At 39.0% G+C, this 18,995-nt stretch overlaps 1 protein-coding gene across 1 annotated transcript in view; it reads left to right on the top strand.

Annotated features, from left to right (window-relative positions):
• The window catches only part of BTBD7 (BTB domain containing 7), an 88,157-nt gene that overhangs the window by 10,837 nt on the left and 58,325 nt on the right, over positions 1–18,995 (top strand). The gene's annotated exons all lie outside the window — the stretch shown is intronic.

Raw genomic sequence — 18,995 nt, 5'->3', positions numbered from 1 at the left:
TATACAGAGCTGTCCTTATCTGTTAAGGAATGGTAGAAACACAGAAAGTCCGAGGTCTTGAAGACCAGCCAGGGCCAGCCTTTCAAGCAGTTTTTAAGCCTGTTGTGCTTTTTTCTGCCTGATACTTTTTAATTCAAAATTTAAATAAATGAAAACTCAGTTTTCGTATTGTATCATTTTCTCTTAAAATGTATCTGCACTAGCAGAGTGCAAGCCTTTACTTCATACTCCCCTGCTGTCATATGATTGAACGTATGTTCTATGGAACACTGTACATGGCCTGTTACCGGGTTTTCTTAGAAAGGTTTTCATGATTGATTAAGGTTCAGGAAGACTGAATTAAGCAATTAAACAGACAACTTTCACAGGTCTCTTGGCCTTTTGGAGTGATGTGTGTGGCCTGGCCTCCTCCTACCTGTCTTCCCTCATCTTACAGTATCTTGCTTCCGCACTTCCCCTGCATCAGCTACCTTGGCCTTCTTGCTCTTCCTGGAATTTGCTAAACTGTTGACTCTGCCTTAACTATCCAGCATCACATCACTACTACCTCTGTCAATAAATAATGTCAAGTGTTATTTGTGTTTCTATATTATTTATATTTATGTGTTTAAGATCTCTCTTCTGTATGCTATGTGTGTTCTTTTTATGTCTTATGGGCTTATTCATGTCAATAAATCAACTTATTCTCTCTCATAGCAGCCATGCCTTTCATGGCATTTATCCCAGGGTATAATTTTATTTTTGTAATTATTTCCAAACTTGGAAAACTCAGCAGTGGCCACAGGACTGGAAAAGGTCAGTTTTCATTCCAGCCCCAAAGAAGGGCAATGCCAAAGAATATTCAAACTACCACACAGTTGCACTCATTTCACATGCTAGCAGGGCTTGCCTCGTGGCTAGGCTGGTAAAGAATCTGCCTGCAATGCAGGAGACCTGGTTTCGATCCCTGGGTTAGGAAGATCCCCTGGAGAAGGGAAAAGCTACCCACTCCAGTATCCCTGCCTAGAGAATTCCATGGACTACAGTCCATGGGGTTGCAAAGAGTCGGACACAACTGAGTGACATTCACTCATGCTAGCAAGGTAATGCTCCAAATTCTTCAAGCTGGGCTTTGGCAGTATGTGAACCAAGAACATCCAGATGTACAGACTGCATTTAGAAAAGGCAGAAGAACCAGAGATCAAATTGCCAACATTTGTTGGATCATAGGGAAAGCAAGGGAATTCCAGAAAAACACCTACTTCGGTTTCATTGACTTTGCTAAAGCCTTTGACTATGTGGAACACAACAAACTGTGGAAAGTTCTTAAAGAGGTGGGAATGCCAGATGACCTTATTTATCTCCTGAGAAACTGTATGCCGGTCAAGAAGCAAGTTACAGCCTTACATGGAACAGGCTAGTTCAAAACTGGGAAAGGAGTATGACAAGGCTGTATATTGTCACTCTGCTTATTTAATTTACATGCAGAGTACATTATGCAAGGTGCCCAGCTGGATGAAGCACAAGCTGGAGTCAGGATTGCTGGGAGAAATATCAACAACCATTTAGAAAGATGGTAACAATGACCCTATATGCGAGACAGCAAAAGAGACACAGGTGTAAAGAGCAGTCTTTTGGACTCTGTGGGAGAAGGCGAGGATGGCATGATTTGAGAGGGTAGCATTGAAACGTATATATTATCATATGTGAAGCGGATCGCCGGTCCAGGTCCAGATTCAACGCATGAGACAGGGTGCTCAGGGCTTGTGCACTGGGATGACCCTGGGGGATGGGATGGGGAGGGAGGTGGGAGGGGGTTTCTGGATAGGGAAGACATGTGCACCCGTGGCTGATTCATGTTGATGTTTGGCAAAAACCACTACAATATTGTAAAGCAATTAGCCTCCAATTTAAATAAATTAATTTTTTAAAGTAGAAAAAAAATATCAACAACCTCAGATATACAGATGATATCACCCTAATGGCAGAAAAAAAGAGCCTCTTGATGACACTGAAAGAGGAAAGTGAAAAAACTGGCTTAAAACTCTGCATTCAAAAATCTAAGATCATGTCATCCAGTCCCATCACTTCATGGCAAATAGAAGGGGAAAAAGTGGCAACAGTGACAGATTTTATTTTCTTGGGCTCAAAAATCACGGCCAATAGTGACTACAGCCATGAAATTAAAAGATGTTTGCTCCTTGGAAGGAAAGTTATGCCAAACCTAGACAGCATATTAAAAAGCAGAGACATCGTTTTGCTAAAAAAGGTCTGTATAGCCAAAGGTACGGTTTTTCCAGTAGTCATGTACAGAAGTGAGAGTTGGACCATAAAGAAGGCTGAGTGCTGAAGAATAGACGCTTTCAGATTGCGCTGGAGAAGACTCTTGAGAGTCCCTTGGACTGCAAGGAGATCAAACCAGTCAATCCTAAAGAAAGTCAGCCCTGAATGTTCATTGGAAGGACTGATGCTGAAGCTTCAGTACTTTGGCTGCCTGGTGCAAAGAGTCAACTCATTTGAAAAGACCCTGATGCTGGGAAAGATTGAGGGTAGGAGGAGAAGGGGGGCGACAGAGAATGAGAGGGGTGGATGGCATCACCAACTCAGTGAACATGAGTTTGAGCAAACTGTGGGAGATAGTGAAGGAACAGGGAAGCCTAGCATGCTACAGTCCGTGGGGTGGCAAAGAGTTGGACATCGCTTATGGACTAAACAGCAACAACAGATTGTTTAAATGTCCATTTTTATCACTTGATTGTAAGCAATATGAGAACCAAGATATTTTGTTCATAACTATAACCATCAATACTTAACATAGGGCACATAGTTGGCACTTTTAAGTGTAAAATACTTTACATAGTTAGGATTTGCGGCCAGGAGTTCGTACTTATTGTATATGTTTGATTGAACCTCTGTTAGATTAATTCATTATTGGTGTGCTGGAATTAATTCATTGTTGGTTAGACTGGAAGCAGAGACCAAGATTGATTTGTGACAATCCAAGGAAGATAGTAAACTGTGAGTTAGTCTGAGTGGTTTGCAGTGGGATTGGTGAACCACCTTGTTACAGTGGAGAAAGATGAGGGAAGATGCCACGCTGGGTGTCCAGATGTCTTTAGCAAACAGCATATGAGTAGATAGGACTAATTAGGTTTCTTCTCCCCAAAAGCATCCTCCTGTTAATCTGAATAGCCTCTAATTAAAATAAATAAGTTACATTAAAAATGAAATAGCTATATAACTCATAGGATCAATACAGATGTAAAACTCTGACAATAAAAAATAAAATAAAATACTGAAAAAAATATCCATTTTGTTTCCAGGCAACACCAATTAATTTTATTATCTTCATATTAGGAATTAATTTCTTAAAATTAGCACACTGAATTACTTAATAATAGCTGTGCTGTAAAACTCTTTATCTAATGTCAGCTTTCTGCTGTGTTTGAGGAGTGTTTACCTACATAATCTAATTTGGAGAAGACAACAAAAATTAAGAGAACTTTTTTGTATGTGATGTAAAAACATTTACAGCAGGGAATGTGAAACCCAGATGTTACAAAAAGAAAAGTTTGAAAAAAGTGACTGTATAAAAAATTTAAACACTTATGATAAAAGCCATCATAGTTTTAAAAGGCTAATATAAATATTCTGCCTTGATATTTTAATATTAAAAAGTGTCACAAATTAATAAAAAGAACAGCTACATAGAATAATACCCAAAGATTATAAAGAGACTAATAAATACACTGAAATTCAGTTTCTCATATAATTTTTAATATGAAGATTAAAATAATGAGATCATTTTTCCCCCATCAGATTGACAAACATTAATAATGACCAGAGTTTTGATGTTCTAACACAGAGTTGGTAGGAATGTAAATTTGCAACTTTCTGACCAATCTCCACATCAGAAATATATATACCCTTTTATCCAGTATGCTATTTCCTGATACTTATTCTAATGGCATAAGTTACAGTGGTTAAAGATAGAGGTAAAAGGATTACAGGACTGTTTATAATATTGAAAAGTTAGAAATGATTCTCAATATGTTTTGGTAAAATAAATTATGGCATATGTACACAATATTTGCTGCTGCTAAGTCGCTTCAGTTGTGTCCAACTCTGTGCGACCCAATAAAAGGCAGCCCACCTGGCTCCACCATCCCTGGGATTCTCCAGGCAAGAACACTGGAGTGGGTTGCCATTTCCTTCTCCAACGCATGAAAGTGAAAAGTGAAAGTGAAGTCGCTCAGTCGTGTCTGACTCTAGCAACCCCATGGACTGCAGCCTTCCAGGCTTCTCCATCCATGGGATTTTCCAGGCAAGAGTACTGGAGTGGGGTGCCATTGCCTTCTCCGACACAATATTTTCAGTTCAATTCAGTTCAGTCGCTCAGTCGTGTCCAACTCTTTGCGACCCCATGAATCGCAGCACGCCAGGCCTCCCTGTCCATCACCAACTCCCGGAGTTCACTCAGACTCACATCCATCGAGTCAGTGATGCCATTCAGCCATCTCATCCTCTGTCATTCCCTTTTCCTCCTGCCCCCAATCCCTCCCAGCATCAGAGTCTTTTCCAGTGAGTCAACTCTTCGCATGAGGTGGCCAAAGTACTGGAGTTTCAGCTTCAACATCATTCCCTCCAAAGAAATCCCAGGGCTGATCTCCTTCAGAATGGACTGGTTGGCTCTCCTTGCAGTCCAAGGGACTCTCAAGAGTCTTCTCCAACACCACAGTTCAAAAGCATCAATTCTTCGGCGCTCAGGCTTCTTCACAGTCCAGCTCTCACATCCATACATGACCACAGGAAAAAACCATAGCCTTGACTAGCCGGACCTTTGTTGGCAGAGTAATGTCTCTGCTTTTGAACATGCTATCTAGGTTGGTCATAACTTTTCTTCCAAGGAGTAAGCGTCTTTTAATTTCATGGCTGCAGTCACCATCTGCAGTGATTTTGGAGCCCCAAAAAATAAAGTCTGACACTGTTTCCACTGTTTCCCCATCTATTTCCCATAAAATGATGGGACCGGATGCCATGATCTTAGTTTACAATATTTAGGGGGTTTTAAAAGATAAAGTAAAATTGATATTGGTCTGTGTTTCTCTATCCCTGATATATTATGAAATGAAAATAACTTTTTATAGAACTCTTTGTAAAATATCCCTACCTAAAACTATTTAAAGTTGATTTATGTAAAAAATGCTAGAAAGTCAAAATAGCTATCAGCTGTCTTTGTGAGGCAGATTTTAGGAAATTGCCGTTTGTTACACTCTCCTGTTTTTCTTTTTTTTCCAATTTAAACAACAAATGTGTAATTCTCATACGTGAATGGGGAAACATAAGTTTTGGAGTGGGTAGGCCTGAGAAGATTTAGCATGTATTTTATTTGTATATTATGATCTATAACCTTTAAAATGCAGGGTCAAAAGTATAAATCTCAACTTTTCAAACTCTAGTAATAGAAGGCAAAAACCCTTTTGGGGAGGGAAAGAAATAGACAACTAAAAATCAGATGCTAAAAATTACTGTTACCATATTTTCAATAAAGAAAATAAAATTATATTTTAACCTTGTAAAATAACAAAACTAAGAGGGGAGTGGGTGTACACTGTTTGATGGCAGTGCCTATGTGCTGTCACCAAATAGCATGATTAGTTTTATATTCAAATTAGATTGTTGTTTAGTTGCTCAGTCATGAGTGACTCTTTGCAGCTCCGTGGGCTACAGCACGCCAGGATTCCCTGTCCTTCACCATCTCCCGCAGCTTGCTCAAACTCATGTCCAGTGAGTTGGTGATGCTATCCAACCATCTCGTCCTCTGCGTCCTCTTCTCCTGCCTTCAATCTTTCCCAGCATCAGGATCTTTTCAAATGAGTCAGATCTTCGCATCAGGTGGCCAAAGTATTGGGGCTTCAGCATCAGTCCTTCCAGTGAATATTCAGGACCGATTTCCTTTAGGATTGACTGGTTTGATCTCCTTGCAGTCCAAGGGACTTTGAAGAGTCTTCTCCAACTCCACAATTCAAAAACATCAATTCTTCGGCACTCAGCTTTCTTTATAGTCCAACTTTCACATCCATTCATGACTACTGGAAAAACCATGGCTTTGACTAGACGGACCTTTGTTGGCAGAATAATGTCTCTGCTTTTTAATATGCTGTCCAGGTTGGTCAGCAGGAAGGACTGTAAGTCAGAATGATTAGCCAAAGACAACCTGGAATTAATCCCATCACCATAAAACCCCAAGACTGGGAGGCACATGGCAGAGCAGTTCTCCTTGATTCTCTCACGCTACTGCTCTCTGCCCGGGTGCCCCTTCCCAATAAAATCTCTTGCTCAACACATGTGTCTCCTCGGACAGTTCATTTCCGAGCCCACTTTCTTGCCCTGGAAGGGATCCCCCTTTCTGCAACAGTTAAACATAAGCATTGAATAACTGTTTAGGGATTTAAAATTCAGCAAAACTAATTGTTCTTTATGCAAAGGAAATGTGTGGGTTTAGAGATAAATAATTAGGTTAATAATATGGAAGTCCTGTAGCTAATGGTCAAATTTGGAAACAGCCCCCTAAAATATTGTGCTTAAATTCAGAATAATTCACATGCTTGATGTCTAGGAGTAAAATATTTGTAACATGGTTCACTTCAACTTTTTGTTTTTTATTGACTATTTTCACTAAATGTTTGCCATTTTCTATTCTTGGCTAACCTACTTAAATATTGATATTAATTTTACATTTTAATGCACATCTGAATGCATAATTTCAAAGATTAAATGTACATTTAATTTTCATAAATGAGAAAATTGCTACATTTAACATTATTTCTAATAACTTAGTATCTCATTGAATCATTCTCTCACTGGTTTTGGTTTTCTTAACCTATTTAGAATGATGATCAGTAGTTTCCCTTGTGATTACTCCTACGGTCATGATTCCTTGAAGATTATCTTTTTAAAATCATTTGAAAAACTACAGCTTAACATATTTCAGACAATGCTGAATATGCATTAAAAAGCAGACATTTTATTTAAGAAATGATTTATAACGAGAAATATCAAGAATACCAAGAATATATAGTATGAATCTGCACTATAGTGAGAGTTCTAAGGACCAGACTCACCTCGTTTATCAGCATTTTCCCCCTCATTTTCTAGTTTTAAAAATTCTAATTGTTATCCTTAAAAGAATGTTGCATAGACTGGTGGAATGGGATGTACTTTTAAAAATATCCTTTTTAAGAATTCATTTTTAATAGGAAAAAAAGAGTAGCAGCAGGAGACTAACAAGCTGTTTTAAATTATAATAGGTTGTATTATAAAAAGGCCACATGGGCTTAGTAAGATGCTCCTAAGCCATACTCGAACAAATAATCTCTATTTGCAGTAACACAATTTAATTTTATAATAAAATGCAGTTTAACAGATATCTTTATTTAAAGTGAGTAAAAATGTTTTCTGACTTGTCTTTTTGTTGGTGGTACTGTTTTTAGACATGATCTTAAGCTACTAACCACAGGTCCACAATGTCTTATTTATAATTTGAAATTCTAAAAGTACTGAAAGCCTTTTTTTTTTTAGGGAGACTCATTTAATGGCAAACACTGATAATATGACCTGAATACATTTGACAACAAAACCTAACCTGAAGTAACATAGCTTAGTCTAAATATTTAATGTGAAAGTGAAGTAGCTCAGTCGTGTCCGACTCTTTGCGACCTCATGGGCAGTAGCCTGCACCAGGCTCCTCCGTCCATGGGATTTTGTAGGCAAGAGTACTGGAATGGGTTGCCATTTCCTTCTCCAGGGAATCTTCCCGACCCAGGGATCGAACCCAGGTCTCCTGCATTGTAGACAGACGCTTTACCATCTGAGCCACCAGGGAGTATTTTATTGCAAAATAGGGGATGATAATTTTGCAAAATACGGGATAATATGACAAACTTCTCTGGGGTGTTTCCATAGTATACAGTAAATATTTCATATACCATATTATTTTCTTTTAAAAGAGGGAGAAAGAGAAGGAAAGGAGTCTGAATTTTAGAATATATTTAGCTCCAAAGGTTTCTACCTGATAAAGGATTATGGACTTGTGTTCTGAATAACACTCTTAAACTAGTATTTTGAATTGGTGGTGAACATTAAAATTTTATTGGTAAAGTAAAATTGAGAGACAGTATGTAGTACTTTATTGTTAAATTCTATAGATAGAGCTTAATTATCAAATATGTGGAAAGACTATATGAAAAGTAGAAAAGTTCACTGATTACTTTGTAGATACCAACTGTAAATAAATGTGTTACTTAAAATTAGATACTGGAGGATTGAGATAGGAGGAAGAAGATACTAGCAATTTCAGTATTGCTTATAGTAGGGAGCCAGTGGATAGTAGCCAAAAAAGAGGGAATTTAGGGTATTATGTAAAAATATTATTAAAGTTACCTGTGGGATAGGGAGAGACTAGGTTAAAGTAGACAGGGAGAGCAACTAGTCTTTGAGGATGTCTTTTTTTATGGTTTTGACTTTAGATTCATCTAAACATTTTGCAGACATATATAACAACATTAATTAAAAATATAGTGCCTAAAAGTCAAAAGTGAAATAAAAGTGTACTTCCAGTTAGTGATGTAATCACCCAAAGCAGACTGTTGCAAGTGACTTACGTACATCGTAATGTATAGGTATCTTGAGTTGGGTAATTCTGAGGGTAAAAAAGAATTGCCCCTCAGAAAGATTTTTGTTTATCATATTGCTGGTGATAGTGTTAACATTTTAAGTCTTGGCTATTGTGTGTATATTGTGAGATAAAAGAACAGTTACGAAGGGAGCTTTGAAAATAGGGTTTTGGCATGCGAGAAAGGAGAAACAGATGTACAACTAATAAAATTTAAGTGAAAACTCTCTAAACCTGAGTTTGGATTAGAATCATCAGTATATACTCATGTATGTATGTGTATGTATATACACGTGTATATGACATTTCCTAGCTCTGTGTACTAAAAAGGCAGTCAGCACCACTTAGCACCCAGATTGTGGTTTCTAAATAACCATTTCCCACTGAAAGGAAAGGAATTAGGGCTCCTTTAAATAGATGGCTGATTACAGGTCTAAGATAAGAAAAAGATAAGATATGCCTAGAATAAGGTATAACCCTAGAAAGCAAAGAAGCTCTCTGAGACAACTAACTATGGTTACAAAGTCTTGGGAGCTAATTTGAATAAGCTTCCACTGTCCAATCTGAGTGTCAGTAGGGATAACTACAAATAATTGAAATCTACCAAATATGTCTAAATCTGTGAACACATAATTGTTTTTAACTTGCTGATCATCTTTAGAGAAATGCTGGGATGTTAATTGTTTTGAAAATCAGTTGTTCAGTTGCTAAGTCATGCCTGACACTTTGCCGCCCCGTGGACTGCAGCACTCCTAGGCTCCCCTCTCCTTCACTGTCTCCCGGAGTTTGCTCAGATTCATGTCCGTTGAGTTGGTGATGCTATCTAACCACCTTGCTGCCCCCTTTTTCTTTTGCCTTCAGTCTTCCCCAGCATCAAGATCTTTTCCAATGAGTTGACGCTTCGCGTCAGGTGGCCGAAGTATGCTTCAACGATGGTCCTTCCAACGAGTATTCAGGGTTGATTTCCTTGGGATTGACTGGTTTGATCTTCTTACAGTTCAAGGGACTCTGAAGAGTCTTCTCCAGCACATTTCAAAAGCATCAATTCTTTGGCATCAACCTTCTTTATGATCCGACTCTCACATCTGTACATGACTACTGGAAAAACTATAACTTTGACTATGCAGACCTTTGTTGGAAAAGTGATATCTTTGCTTTTTAATATGCTGTTTAGGTTTGTCGTAGCTTTCCTTGAAAGAAGCAAGAGTCTTTTTATTTCATGGCTGCAGTCACTGTAGTGATTTTGAAGCCAAAGAAAATTAATAAATAAAGGTAAAGAATCATTTATTCTGACTTTTCTGTGCAAACAACTGAATTGTCGATGGATGAGTTTCTCTTACAAAAGTGTTTTAGCCAATGAATAAAGAAGGAGTGATAGAATATTACCATGTTGCAACCCCTAATGAATTAATAACTCTAGTTGGTGATTACTGAGAATGAGAACTAGACATTTGATACCTATGTTGGAAATAAACATCACTACCTGTGAAGCAATCTTGACAAACTTTAAAAGTACCAAAATGACCCTAAATCTGATTAATTCGTTGCTCGTAAGTCGCTTCAGTCGTGTCCGACTCTGTGCGACCCCACAGACGGCAGCCTAGCAGGCTCCCCCGTCCCTGGGATTCTCCAGGCAAGAACACTGGAGTGGGTTGCCATTTCCTTCTCCAGTGCATGAAAGTGAAAAGTGAAAGTGAAGTCACTCAGTCATGTCCGACTCTTCGAGACCCCATGGACTGAAGCCCACCAGGCTCCTCCATCCACAGGATTTTCCAGGCAAGAGTACTGGAGTAGGGTGCCATCGCCTTCTCCGTGATTAAGTTATTAGATCTGTCAATTACTATAATTACAAGGATCAGAAAAACATGTTAAGGTACACCATAGTGATACATTTGGCAAATTCAGACTATGGGAAACAACCAAATAACCTGATTTCTTCAATAATAAAAATAAAACTGCAAGGGGGAAAGGGCTGTGGAGGGACCTTTTAAAGGAAATTTAAGAGACATAGTCATTCAGTCACAATGCATGGGCCTTATTTGGATCCTGATTCAAACAAACTTAAGAAAAAATAAACCAGTGATGGAAATGTCAGCACTGTCCTGGGAAGTTCGTACTGAGGAATTATTGTTCATGATTTTAGATGCGATCATAGTACTACAAGCTCTCTTGTATCCTTTCTTCTAGAGATTCATAAGGAAGTATTTATAGATGAAATAATATGCTGTCTGGAATTTGCTTCTAAATAATCCAGAGAGATTAGGTAGAAAGAGGGTTGGGATATAGTGATACAAGACTGCTACAAATTGGTAATTGTTGAGCTTTGTCTTCCTAGTCTCTCTACTTTTGTTGTTTTTCTTTCCTTTATTACAGAAACTGCAAAAGTAACTGCTGCGCAGGAGGAAAAAACAAGTGATAAGAAGTGAAAATAGAAAACCATAGTTGTAATTGTCTTTGGTGTTTGCATGCTAAGGGGTTTGATATTCATGGAGTGTAATCCACAATCAGGAAACTTTTTTATTGTTCACCAACAATGCAAAGCACTAGAGATTAATTTAAGATCTGTCCTTTAACCATAGTTGGGTGATAAAGTAGGAAATTTAACAGTTTAAGAACCGTAACAAAATCAACAGTGCAGTTAGATGTAAAGAAGCATAAGGAAGACATGGCTGTTCCCATCAGAAAGGTTGATACAGGACCGAGGACTTTTGAGATGCTTCCTTGTTGAGGGGAAAAACACTAGATTAGGGATCAGAATGACTGGTATCTAGTTTTGGCTTTGCCATTTTACTATATGGATAAAATTTTGGGGCCAACCCAGTATTTTACTTTAGATAAGTCGCTTTGTGTTTCTACCTTAACTGCCTCATTCAGAGATGAGAGGATGAAACCTGTCCTCTCGACATTGAAGACTTGATATGAGAATAAAATGACTTCATGTGTGGAAAAGTGTTTTGTGAACTATTTATCCCTGTTAGAAGATACTTCTGCTACAGTCATTAGAGAATGTAAAGAGGGGGAACTCATGTCATTGCTTTCCTGTCTTAGTGGGTCTTTTTTCCAGTTACTTTTCAAAAGTTATGATTAAAGATACAGGTAACAGAGCATTTACTGTTTTAACCAGTTGTGAGTGTACATTCACACTGTTGTGCAGCCGCCACCATCCATCTCCAGACCTTTTCATTTTCACCAGTGGCTCTCCAGCCCCTGGCAACCCCCATTATTCTTTCTGTCTCTGTGACTTTAACTACTTTACATACCTCATATAAGTAGCATCACATAATATTAGTCCTTCTGTTGTTCTAAGACTCTTTGTTATCTTTTGCAAACATTGACAGGATGTTTATAAATGATACCTTCCATCAGAAGTAGATGAATTATATTGAGATAATGCTGTATTGTATGTTCAAGTGTTAAGCCTCTGCTGCTGCTGCTAAGTCACTTCAGTCGTGTCCGACTCTGTGCGACCCCATAGACGGCAGCCCACCAGGCTCCTCGGTCCCTGGGATTCTCCAGGCAAGAATACTGGAGTGGGTTGCCATTTCCTTCTCCAGATTAATGTGCTAGATAACCACAAATCAAACAAATATATATGATAATAAGCATAAATACTTAAATCCAGTTTACATCAACCCAAACAGAAACGAGACACTTTCTGCCCCTACAGTAACTTCCATGTTAGGTGGGGAAGTACTGAGGTGAGAGCAGTACTGAGGCAGAATTAAGTGCTAAATACAGGTAGAAGTGATACGGTTACCTGTTTTTCCAGAGCAGCCTTTCCTACTTCTTTAGTAGACGATGTGAGTGTTTCATTCAAGCACTGTAAACTTGCTAATTCAAGCCGCTAGAGCAGTGAAAATATCATAGTCATCCCTCAGTATCCGGGGGGGTGGATTACAGGATGCTCACACATACAGAAATCCGTGGATGCTCAAGTCCCGTACATAAAATAGCATAGGACTTGCATATAACATGTACGTATCCCCCATATACTTGAGACCATCTCTGGATTACTTATAATAACTAATACAGTATAAATGCCATGTAAATAGTTGAGAACATGTGTACAATTCAAGTTTTGCTTTTTGGAACTTTCTGGAATTTTTTTTTCTTAACAGTTTCTATCTACAGTTGGGTCAATCTGCAGATGCAGAACCTGTGGATACAGAAGGTCAACTGTATTAGGAAACTCTTGTTTATAGATTTCTCCTTTAATGTATTCTCTGTTTGCATTATGTCTTCCCTGGTATGTCTTTCTGGGACCTCAAGCCCATTATCCTTATTACTCCCAAGTCACCCACAAATCGCTTGTCCTGTGTTTCTTCTTGGTTCACAGCATTGCCAGCCACATTGCAAAGTAGACTTTATCATCTTCCCACTTCTTCCTTTCCACCACCTCCCTCACCAATTAGGTACGCGTTTACTATGTGTTCTGTGATAAAGGCTTCATCTGGGTTGTCTTAGTGTTTTGTTATAGATGCCCTAAACAAATGCAAAATAGTGTTTTTAAGATGCAGACTTGTATTACATAAACAGGACCTAGAATTTGTGTTCTGGTCTAATTTGTTTGGACTGTAATATTCTCGTCTAGCATTTCAGCTACAAGTAGCACAGGATAAGCAGTGGGGTTGAGGAAAGAAAGGGGAAAATAGTTTATCATTTATCCAAGAAAGGCCTCATAAAATCCTTAGGAAGGGAAGAGTTTTGTCTGACTTTCTACTTCTCACTTTACCTACGAGGTGTTGTTGTCTCTGTAAGAGGGGTCTTTCATAATGGAGGTGTCTTAAAACTTGTTCATCCTCAGACCTACAGTTTGAGAAGTTCCTACTTCTTTACTAGGACTTATGTCTGCAAGATTGTTTCTAACTATGAACTTCAGGAGACTTTTAGGAGAAATACCTCTTCATTTGACATCCTAACAAAGAGTCTGTGAATATCAGAGGTATTATGGGCAGAAGCCTATCAGAATGGCATGAGTGATCATTATTAAGGCGAGGGCAACATTGTATATACCTTACTCTTGGCTGAAAATATAAACTAGTGGGTTTTCCCTCATATCTGTTCAGACTCTTCTACTCTGGGTGATGGGAGGAAAAATAGAATTTTAGTACAAAATTAACTCCAGCCCCTAAACCATTATTATCCTCCTATTTATAAGAACTTGAATAATTCCTAGGACCATTCACATGCTGATTCTCCTGATAATCAGAAGTTACAGTTAAGCACTTGATGTCCTCATGGAGACTGCCCTGGATGAGGGGGCCTTTGAGGGTTGCGTTCCTGTTTCTGGTTTGTTCTTATTCTTTTCTTCTCCGTGTGTAGCCATAGTGTCAGGCTCACTGTCAGCTTCACCAGGACGTTTTCTTTCTTCTCCAGATTTTCCAGGGGAGCCCCGAGAAACTCATCAACAAGAAATATGCCCTTGTATTTTGCTTTTTAACATTCACTGAGTTGGTGTCAGAAAATCTAAACTGTCTTTGAGTGAAGTTAATGAGAAATTCCATGTTTTTTCTTCAAATTCAGTTGCTTTGAACATGTTCTCTGATTTCAGCTATAGTTCTCTACTGATCCTCTGTAGGTTCCTATCTAGACTCAGACTTGTCATTGCCTTCTCCGTATCATCCAGAGCTGCTTCTCTGTACAGCACTAAGTGCTAGTTGCTCAGTCATGTCCGACTCTTACGACCCCATGGACTGGAGCCGCCAGGCTCCTCTGTCCATGGGATTCTCCAGACGAGAATACTGGCGTGGGTTGCCATTTCCTTCTCCAGGGGATCTTCCGAATCCAGGAATCAAACCCAGATCGCCTGCCTTGCAGGCAGATTCTTTACCATCTGAGCCACCAGGGAAGCCCACTAAACCAGCAGTGAAAACGGTTGTCCCCAGTTAGAAAAGTGATTTCACTCATTCACTCAAATACTGTGTGCCTGGCTCAAAACTAGTCTTCCTACTGTGAACACAAAAGTTCCAAACAGCACCATTTACCATAAAAGTTGATTGAGCAAGTTCTTGGAGGGCTTCATAATCATTTCCAAACTCTGTTTATATGCCCTTATTCCTACCTGCTAGTGAAAATTTATCCTGCTGCTTCTAGAGCTGCCTTAGTTAGGGGGAGTACAGTTTATTGCTAAGAAGAAGACAACAGAAGCTTTGCTGTTGGGGATAGCTGAGCTAAGCTGCTCTGGTCCAGCTTGCCCTCTTGGGTCTCACTTAACCTCTGCTAGAGACCCAGACAAGGGCCTAAACCCCCTTCCACTTTGATCTTATCCATTTAAAGATGCCTTCAAAAGGCAACAGAGAAGGCAATGGCACCCCACTCCAGTACTCTAGCCTGGAAAATCCCACAGATGGAGGAGCCTGGTAGGCTGCAGTCCATGGGGTCGCACAAAGTCGGACACAACTGAGTGACTTCACTTTCACTTTGCACTTTCATGCATTGGAGAAGGAGGTGGCAACCCACTCCAGTGTTCTTGCCTGGAGAATCCCAGGGACGGGGGAGCCTGGTGGGCTGCCATCTGTGGGGTTGCACAGAGTCGGACACGACTGAAGCGACTTAGCAGCAGCAAAAGGCAAAGGTCTTGCTGACTGCTTCTGACGTACTGTTCAGAGTCTTTTTGCTTTGTTGTTCTTATGTCTCCGAGGATAGAACTGAAGGTTCTATCTAAGAGGTATTTGGAGAACCAAGTGGGTTTAATACATATAAATGCTCTAAACAGAGTTTGGTATATAAATGATAGCTGTTATTTTGGGTAAAACATGCTTGGGAATGAGAATGGACATAGGAAATCGTATTCTTTTAACTTTTAGGTTTTGTTTTTTTCTTTTTAAACTTTTTTTCTAGCTGCTCTACAAATGTGAGATTTGACTATAGAAGCTATCATTCATCCAGCTTTGCCTCCTTAGGCCTGGGTGGTACCCTTTTTCACTCTCATGTATCCTGATTTGAATGATGTAGTTCTCTTAGATCTGACAGAAGTGAAATATTACTATAGTTTTGCATTTCTTCTTAATTATGAATTGTTTTTCACAGTCACATGTGTCCCACGTTCCTGTTCTTCTATAATTATACCTAATAATCAGACTAAGTGGAAAACATGTTTAAAATTCAAAATTCGGTTGCCCTTTTTTTTTCATTGAAACAATAACATTTAATATAGAAATAACTCCCTTCCCCATCCTCATTTTACAAATCAATAAGTCTTACACTTCAGTGAATTTTAGGAACCCTGTTTTGACTTATTTTATACATCTGGCCCATACATCTCAACTTTGGTTTATAAAAACTGAGATTCATAGACGTTAAATGTACTTATCCCATGTAAGTGATAAATTAGTTATGAGAGAGAACTATCTCAGATGCAGTAAAAGCACCTTTGTAAGTCCAGTTTGTTCATTAAGTCCAACAAGTTAACCTAGGTACCCAACTGACACAATCAGCTATATAGTACTGTACTGGAATATGGAATAGGTTTATAATACTTTTCACACAGATACTACATAGAAAACAAACACAAAAATAAAGCATTTTTAATCTTAAAGTATAGTACCTTGAAAAGCACAATGGCACAGTACAACAGCTGGCATACAGAGGCTGGCATCAAGTGAACAGGCAAGAAGAGTCCCGACTGGTGGAGGGACAGGAGGCGGGAGACGGTAGAGCCCAAGGATAGATGGCAATAGGAAATGGGAGGCAAGGCACAGTTTCACTCGTGCCTAGTGGTGATGGAACACATATTTGCATCTTTGAAAGTTCACAAACTTGAAGGCTTTCAGGTACAAGACTTACTGTACCTGACACTCATTGTTCTGTCTGCAGCCTAAAAGGTAAAAACATATTTTTATGGCAAAGGTCAGAGTTTTCCAAGTGTGTTATGCAAGTCTGTTTTACTGCTTTGTGGGGCAAAAGGGCTCCTTTAGATTAAGCTGAATACTTCCTTTTGGAGGTTCACAGTGCACCTTCGCACATCAAAGATTCTAAAAAAAGTTCTGAAGTAGGGAAAAGTAAAGCTTTGTTTAACTCTGCATTTTCTAAAACATTGGGAAAACTCTTTGGAAATGCTGGCCTAGGGATTTTGCGGGGAGGGGGGTTTTAGGGGAGAGGTTGATTTTCGTTTTCAATTCTTTTTCATTGGGTTGTAAATTTTCTCTGCTGCATTCAGCATGACTTTTTTCTCCCATAGTTGGATATGCTACAATCACGGAAGCTTATTTTAAGCCAGTTGGATCCTCTGATTGAGATTGGTCATGTCAACTATTAGCAGGAGCTCTCCCAGAAAGGTGATTCTGGGAAAATGATTTATCAGCTTTCTAGGACCATTTGCATCCTGTGGGCCTCTCCCAGTCCCTGAGGCCCTCCCTTTCCCTTTCCTGTCTATCATCCAAAGGTTACGTTTCATCCTGTTTTATGTAGGAGACAATCAAAGCTTGCCCAGAATGAAAATATCCCTGAAGAGTTTTAAGACTGTGACTGACTCTCACTTCCAGCGTAAAGGCAGCAGATTCAATGAAGAAATAAATAACAAGATACTGTGTTCCATTTGGCATGAGTTTTTGGTTACCTAAGAAATTGTTTCCTGAGAATTTCGAGAAATATGGCTTTAGTAACTTTAGTGACTCCTGGGATTTGGGATTGGGGACGCAGGAGGGATTTAAGGATTATATCTGATCCAGAAAAAGTCTCTCCCATCAAGTCTTTCCAAGGCCTATGTACTTTAGTATCAGAGCTCTAATAGGAGATATGAATGTCACCCAAAGCAGTTCATCTTGAAGGCGATTTCCATTGACTTGGAGCTGCCAGGAAGAGACACTGTCCCTAAGTCCTGAAGACTTTTTTATCTCTAGTCACTTCATCCGAGACCCCAGCTGTCCTTCTGGTGCTAATTATAGTGGCAAATGGCCAAGCATCAGTATCTCAGCTATGACTTCTCTGGTGTTTTCGGGGTGTTCTTTTGTCTTCATTGGGGCTGGTGAGGTTTTCTAACCTTTCTGGGGATACCTTATAGAGTGTCTAATTGTGCTAATCATAAAATTGAGCTTTTTTTTTTTTTTTAATCATTTTTGGCCTGGTTTAAATCTCAGACCAGTGCAAAAATGTTTTCTGTCCCTGCAAACTTTGCAAAATTCTCTGATGAAGATACTTTTCGTGTGTGTGCACACATGTGCACATGCACACACAGATGAGAGAATAGTCAACTTCATCTTATTTATGAGATGGAGTGAGAGCAGGTTACCTTTGTCCATTTCTGTAGACACTCCGGCTTTTCTTCATCTGGACCCAAGTCTCCGCTCTTGGTTTGCTTCTTCAGCATACTTTGTTCTGTGTTAGTGAGTTTACTCTGCAGTCATCAGAAATCAAAAGCAAAACAACAAAATGAAGCAACGTGGAACTTCAAGAATGAGTAAAGATGGAAGTGAGAGGGCTACTGTAGGAGTGACGCTTTACCAGCACTTTCCATCATCCACCAGTACGTCCATATTCAGAGCTTGTCTTTTTAATCTTTTTTTTTTCTCGTTTTGATAAAGGCTTTTATTTTGCATATTTTTACTCTGGATTTTTTTCTTAGTATATTTCAGACTTCTTTGTTTGCATAGGATTGCTGATGCTGTTTCTATGTTTTAAATAAAAATTTTTAGTGACTGAGAATAGGACTTGACTTGAAAATAAGACCACAAACTTGGCTTCCGGGATCCTGTTTTTTCTTTTTTGTTGTAATATTTATAGTTGATTGACAGCATTGTGCCAGTTCCAGGTGTACACCTTCAGATTCCTTTCCATTATAGGTTATTACAAGATACTGAATATAGTTCCCTGTGCTACAGAATAAATCCGTGTTGTTTATCTATTTTGTATATAGTAGTGTGTATCTGTTAAGCCTTTATCCCTCCCCTTCCCCTTTGATAACCATAATTTGTTTTCTGTGTCTGTGAATCTGTTTTGTAAACAAGTTGATTTGTATTATTTTTTTAAGAAAGCCTGTTTTCTCCTAAAGAACCAGTAAAAATGCAATAGAATCTTGAAGCTTTTAAGGAATTCAAAAATTAAGATTTATTAATCAGACTTTGGTAGTGGTGGTAGTTTAGTTGCTAAGTCGTTTCTGACTCTTGCGACCGCATGGATTATAGCCCACCAGGCTCCTTTCTCCATGGTATTTCCCAGGCAGAAATACTGGAGTGACTTGCCATTTCCTTCCCCAAGGGATCTTCCTGACCCAGGGATTGAATCCCGGTCTTCTGCATTGCAGGTGATCTCCTGCATTGCTGATGGATTCTTTACTGACTGAGCCATGAGGGAAGCCCGTTATTTAAACTTACGGTTTTTTGAAGTTTGAACTGAAATTAACACA

The sequence above is a fragment of the Bos indicus x Bos taurus genome, chromosome 21, assembly GCF_003369695.1.
Source record: "Bos indicus x Bos taurus breed Angus x Brahman F1 hybrid chromosome 21, Bos_hybrid_MaternalHap_v2.0, whole genome shotgun sequence".
Lineage (NCBI taxonomy): Eukaryota > Metazoa > Chordata > Mammalia > Artiodactyla > Bovidae > Bos > Bos indicus x Bos taurus.
The sequence above is the reverse complement of the archived record's forward strand: the minus strand, read 5'-3'. Positions and strand labels throughout refer to the sequence as shown.